Genomic DNA, 6,055 nt, shown 5'->3' on the forward strand with positions numbered 1-6,055 from the left:
TGCCCGGGGCCGCCTCCGCCGCCTTTTATCGCCGCCGGGGCGGGCGGGGCGGGGGCCGGGCCGGGAGCGGGGCCCGGAGCTGGGGCCGGCCCGGCCCCCCCGCGCTGGCAGCTCCTGCCCTAATCCGGCCAGACGGGAAAAAAACCTTTTTTTTTTTTTTTTAAACCCTTTCCTCCCCCACTCTGTAAATTTTTTTTATTCTTTCTTTTCCCCATTCCATTTCTTCCTCCTTCCATTTCTCCTTGTGTTTTCCCATCCCTCCTTCCATTTCTCCTTTTTCTCTTAAAGAATTTATGTTTTACCTTCCTCCAAAAAAAACCCCCAAGATTTTCTCAGTCTAATTCCCCAACCAGAGATCTGATGCCTGACTTGCTGTACCTGCTTCTGCAATAAATATTTCATATATCCAATTTCATATAATTCACAGAGGCTTTGCTGATTGCCTGGGAGGCAGGGAGAGGGTCTGTGTCCACAGCTCCCAAAACAGGGCAGGGTTTGGGTCAGGGCTTGGGGCTGTGCGTGGCCAATTCACCAAAATGTCCCTGCCCTGCTGCCAGTGGCCAATTCACCAAAATGTCCCTGCCCTGCTGCCACACTGCAGGCAAGGGGGTGAGAAAACACCCCAGGGACTCAGCAGGCTGGTGTCAGCAGGCCGAGGTGTGACAGTGTCACCCCAGCCGAAGTGTGACCCTGTCACCAGACTGAGGTGTGACAGTGTCACTGGGCTGGGGTGTGACCGTGCTTGTGGAAGGTTTCTCCAGGTGCCTCCCCAAAGGGAGCCATGAGCAGGTGATTCTGCAGGTGTGACAGCCCCTGACTTCCTGGGAGTGAGGGAACTTGGGGAAGATCCAAAGATGGAGAGGTTACATCAAATCAGATCCACTCTTGACTTTTCCTGCACTTGGTGTCAATCCGTGTCACCCCCTTTGTGTCCCCATTTGTGTCCCCCTTAGTGTCACTCTCTGTGTCACCTGCAGCACGGTGCTGTTCCCATCCTGGGCTGCAGCCAGGCAGTGTTGCACCAGTAACCCCGGCATTACTGATGATGCAACAACGATTGCATCATCATCATCATCACCCCCATCATTGCTGCGGCTGCAGCTCCAGCAGAGCAGACACTGCAGGAACCCTCTGGCTTCCTGCACATCTCACTGAGCCCAGAGGGCTGCCAAAGCCATGAGGAGTTGTTGGTGATGGACTCTGAGTCAGACTTCTGGGCAGATCCATGTGGCTGAGAGGATGGGAATTGCTCTGCCAGGCAGTGTGTAGAAATTAAAATATCAGCTGACGTTGTAGCAGCAGTTTTAGGGAGAGGTTGGTGCATGAAGAAGGAGGTGAAGCTCATGTCCTTCCTGCCTTCCTCCCCTCCTCCTCCTCAGCTTTGATGCCCCCCACACTGCTCGGTTCCCTGCTCACGAGACTGGGCACCACTGTACCACCCCAAAAAGGGGCACAGCCCTTGAATCGGTGGGATTTCCCTGTCTCTGAGCTGTGCCGGGTGTGGGGCAGTGACTCAGCCCTGGCTCCTCACATCCCGCACGTCCCGAGGCTGCCCGGCCCCCACAGCGCTCCAAGGAAACGCTCCTGCTGAAAACTTGGGTTTTTTTGGTTTTTTTTTTGCAAGTTTTGAGTGTGCTTAGGAAATTGTATTGCAAGACTGGCTGTAAAAGTTGCTAAAGACTCGTCTATCCCTCCTCAGCGTCTGGGGTTTTCTACTTTAAATAAAGGGTCCTTATCTTCCCTGCCAACTTGGCGGCCAAGCTTGCAGCTGATCGCTGACTTCGGGCTCTGTTTTTTCCCTTCTGCAACACTCAAAAAAAAAAAAAAAAGGAAAAAAAAGGCTTTTGGAGAAAAGATAGCGGGAGGAGACAGCGGCCAGACAGGGGAGGTGAAGGTCACGGCTGATCCCAATGCTGTGGCTCTTTGGGGTCACTGTGCTGCCCCTCCAGCCCCCTCCTGCCCCGGCCCCGGCAGCAGCAGCGGCTGAGCTGATCTGGCCCCTGACACAAAGGGCACTGTCACTGTGACTTTTCACCTACAAAAACGATTTTTGATTGTTTTGGGTTTTTTTCAGGCAGGGTTTTTATTGCCTGCTGAACCTGATGTTTGCAAGTCTTTTCCTGAGGGCTGGGGAGGGAATTTCTGCTCATAAAATACTGATGGAGATGTGCATGCATTCCCAAAGCACTGAGAGCTGGAGCTTTTGGGCCAGCACAGAGCTCAGGATAATTTTGAGCATTAACCAATCTGCTGATAATCATCTCTGGCAAACACTTCTCATGGCAGCACTCAGATTGTGTTGATCTAATTTAACAACATTTAATTCGATTTTGGCTTAGATTTCAGTAACAAAGTCTATGCAAGCTCGTTGTGTGGACATTTAAATTGAATTAAGTGTGGCTAAAACGATTAATGATTAACACCAAATTAGACTAATTTTAGCCGTTCTAAATCTTATTTAGGAGCGTCTGCATGAGGATTCTGTCAGGTTTAATCGCAACTTTGATGAACCCGGGCTTGGTGGCCGGGGGAGCCACGCGGGTTTAACGTCATCGGGGGGAAGAGCTGGGCCTGAACTGCCCCAGCAGCGTCAGCAGCGGGGATTAACCTGAATCGGCTGGGAGGGGAACCTGGGCTGGGGCAGAGCTGGGGGTGATGCTCCAGCAGCCCCAGGGATGCTGCTCTGGCAGTTCAGGGGATGCTGCGATGCTGCACTGGGGCTGCTGCCGCCTCTGCCAGAGCTGAGCATCCTCCTGGCACCGCTGGCTGGGCACGGGTGAATTTGGTACCAGGGGTGCCCTTGGTACCATGGGCTGACCCCAGTACCACGGGTGACTTTGGTACCACAGGGTGCCCTTGGTACCAGGGGTGCCCTCAGTGCTACGGAGTGACCTCGCTACCCCAGGGTGACCTTGGTACCATGGGATGACCTTGGTATCATGGGGCGGCCTCGGCACCAGGGATTCCCTCAGTACCGAGGATGACCTTGGTACCAGGGGTGCCCTTGGCGATGCTCTCGGGATGGCAGCACTGCCCGGGCCAGGCTGGGCCCAAAGTGAGCCCTGCTCTCAGCCCCGCGGAGCCTTCCAGGGGCTCAGGTTTCACTGCCCCGGGCTGGCACACTCTGGGCTGGCAGGGGCAGGGGCACAGCTCAGGTTTCACTGCCCAGGGCTGGCACACTCCGGGCTGGCAGGGGCAGGGGCACGGCAGGCGCTGGCCATGCCCCGAGTGCGTGCTGGGGGCTCTGGGAGGAGCAGAGCTGCCCTGAAAGGGGCTGGGAGGGAAGGGGAGCTGCCCCTGCTGCCAGAAGAGCCCCATAGCAGGACACTTCCCCATAGCAGGGCACTCCTCCCACCCAGGACATTTCCAGGGTGTCCGATCTGCTCGGGCACAGCACGAGGTGGTGTCACCCTGAGACACTCAAGGGAATAAGGAGAGAAAAAGGAAAGGAAACCCTAAAGCCCAGCAAGGTGTGTTAAGGACCTGTCCTGTTGAGAATGAATAAAATAATGCAGGTGTGGTTCCACAGCCCAGCTGTGCCAGAGGAACCTCCCCAGGCTGTGATGGACACAGGCTGCAGACAGCTCTGGCCGGGCCGTGGTGACCTGGTCAGTGTGCTGACCTGCTCTGCTGTGGGGCCTGAGGGGCCATCGCTGCCCTGGGGAGGTCACAGGGACACAGGGACCCTGCTGCTGGTGCCCAGCGCTGTTGTGTGCCCCTGGTGCCCAGCACTGCCCTGTGCCCCGGGTGCCAGCTCCTTGAGCACCAGAACTGCACAGAGCTGTTGCCTCATCCCCCACGTGTCCATGAGTGGGCAAGGGTCGGGCACTGCTGGCTATTTTCTGCTCCATGGGCTGTGCCCACCCCTCATTCCAGCCAGGGAGGGCAGCACAGGTGGGAGCAGCCTCTGTTCTACCTGGGCAGCTCAAAGCTGGCAGGCAGGAGCAGCAAACAGCGTGTCCTTGGTGGGACATCTGTGCTTTAAAGGGGGCTCCTAAATATCCCTAAATGTCAGTTTAAACTTGTGCCCTGGATGTTGCAGGGAAGGCTTTTGGGGGGTTTGCTGGCTGGCACCAAAGGGGTGCAGAGATCCCCCATTCCAGTGTCTAGAACAGCCAAATCCCCCCAGAGGGGAGCTGGACGCTTTCCTAATGGAATATTTTCCTGTTTGGAAAACGGGGACGTGACAAAAATAACGCTGTTCCCCTGCAAGGATAATTTTATCAAGGTCCCGGTGGGAAGGGGGCACAGTGCCAGCCTGTGTCCTGCCAGCCCTGCACCGTGTCCCTTGTGCCTGGGGGCTGTGCAGCCCTGGGGACACTGGGGACACAGGGGCTACTGGGGACACTGGGGCTACTGGGGACACTGGGGACACTGGGGACACTGGAGACACTGGGGATATTGGGGACAGTGGGGATATGGGGGTACTGGGGGTACTGGGGTACTGGGGATACTGGGGACAATGGGGACAATGGGGACACTGGGGACACTGGGGACACTGGGGACACTGGGGCATTCTGTGCCCACCCATCATGAGTCAGGCCCAGGGAACCCCATGGGCTGGGGAAAGGAGCAGGGGGAAAAGGAAAACCCAATTTAATTTAAGGGCAAATCCTGAGCCTTTGCTTTGCTGCACAGCTCTGTGGAAGGGATTTGGGAGCACTGCTGAGCTCCTGGGCTGGGCTGGGTGAGGAGCAGGCCCTGAGCCCTGTGCTGGCCACAGCTGTGCCCTCCATGCAGCACGGCCCTGTGCCAGCTGTGCCCACAGCTGTGCCCACAGCTGGCACTGCTGCAGGGCTGCTCACACAGGCTGGGCTCACAGGCTTGATGCCCTTTGGAGCCAGCTCCCAGAGTTACTGGAATTTAAACCCAAAGTAGGTCAGTGGCGTTTTGGTTCAAAGTGTTATTTGCCTACAGAGCAGGTTTTCAGAACAGGAATTGGAATTTCATCAGGAATTCCTGAAATGCTTTTAAAGGAGATCATGGTAATTAGCAAAGCCAGTGATTTAAATCATCTCTGCTGGAGTAAGAAGGTGGTTTGATTTGAATTAAAATTAAAAGATTAGGTGGAGGAAAACCTCTTTTATTACTGATATCATTAATCTTCCAACCGAGAGGGTTATCAGAAAGTTACAACATGAGACAAAACTTCTCACCCCTGACAAACCCTCCCAAGTTCTGCTCTTCCCAAGCAGATTCAGTGCTTCCAGCTCCATGTCCCGTGGCCCTTGCAGGTATTTCCCACAAAAAGGGAAGCAGCACCTGACAGGACTCAGGCTGTGATGGGAGATTTCATCCAGCTCTGGGCAGTCAGGGGCTGGGAGTCCAGACTCTGCCCTCTCTGTGCCAAGATCCTGCTCAGCAGAAGGAAATCATCCCTGTGCCTGGTATTTTCCATTGTAAAGCAGCTGCTCGTGTGCTTTCAGGAATTGTGCTTCAGACATTGTTAATCCCTCAATGAAAAGTGTAACAGCAGCATTAAGTATTGTTCATTTTCTGTGTGCTTGAACTATAAAACCATCCTCGAGCAGCATCCCTTTCCTTAGCGCAGGTTTTGCATTTCAAGGGATTAAATGTTCTTTGTGCAGGGCTGTGCCGCTGATTTCGGTTCCTTTTGTGTTTCTGTCGGCACGGGGAGCAGCAGGGATGCTGATCTGCTCCTGGAGGAGAGGTTTTCCTGCAGGAGAGGTTTTTGGTGACGATCTGCCCCTGCAGGAGCGGTTTTCGGTTTTCCTGGGCAGTGTCCCCGGGCAGGGGATGTCCCGTGACTCAGAGCCGATTTCCTGCAGCAGTTCATAATGGTGTTTGATTTCCTGCAGGAGCTCATAATGCTGTTTGTTTTCCAGGGAATGTCTGGCCCAGCCCTCGGAGGGCTGCGGGCACAGCCTGGCACAGCTCAGCACGGGCTGGAGAGGAACTCGGGCCCTGTGAGCATCCCCCTGCCTGTCCCACCCACCCCAGACTGCTCCAGCGCTCGCATTTATTTTCACCATCACCATTTTCATTTTCATTTTCACCAGCAGTTCCAATCTCCACCTGTAGCACATTCCCTCCC

This window comes from Zonotrichia leucophrys, chromosome 26 (assembly GCF_028769735.1).
Source record: "Zonotrichia leucophrys gambelii isolate GWCS_2022_RI chromosome 26, RI_Zleu_2.0, whole genome shotgun sequence".
Taxonomy (NCBI): Eukaryota; Metazoa; Chordata; class Aves; order Passeriformes; family Passerellidae; genus Zonotrichia; species Zonotrichia leucophrys.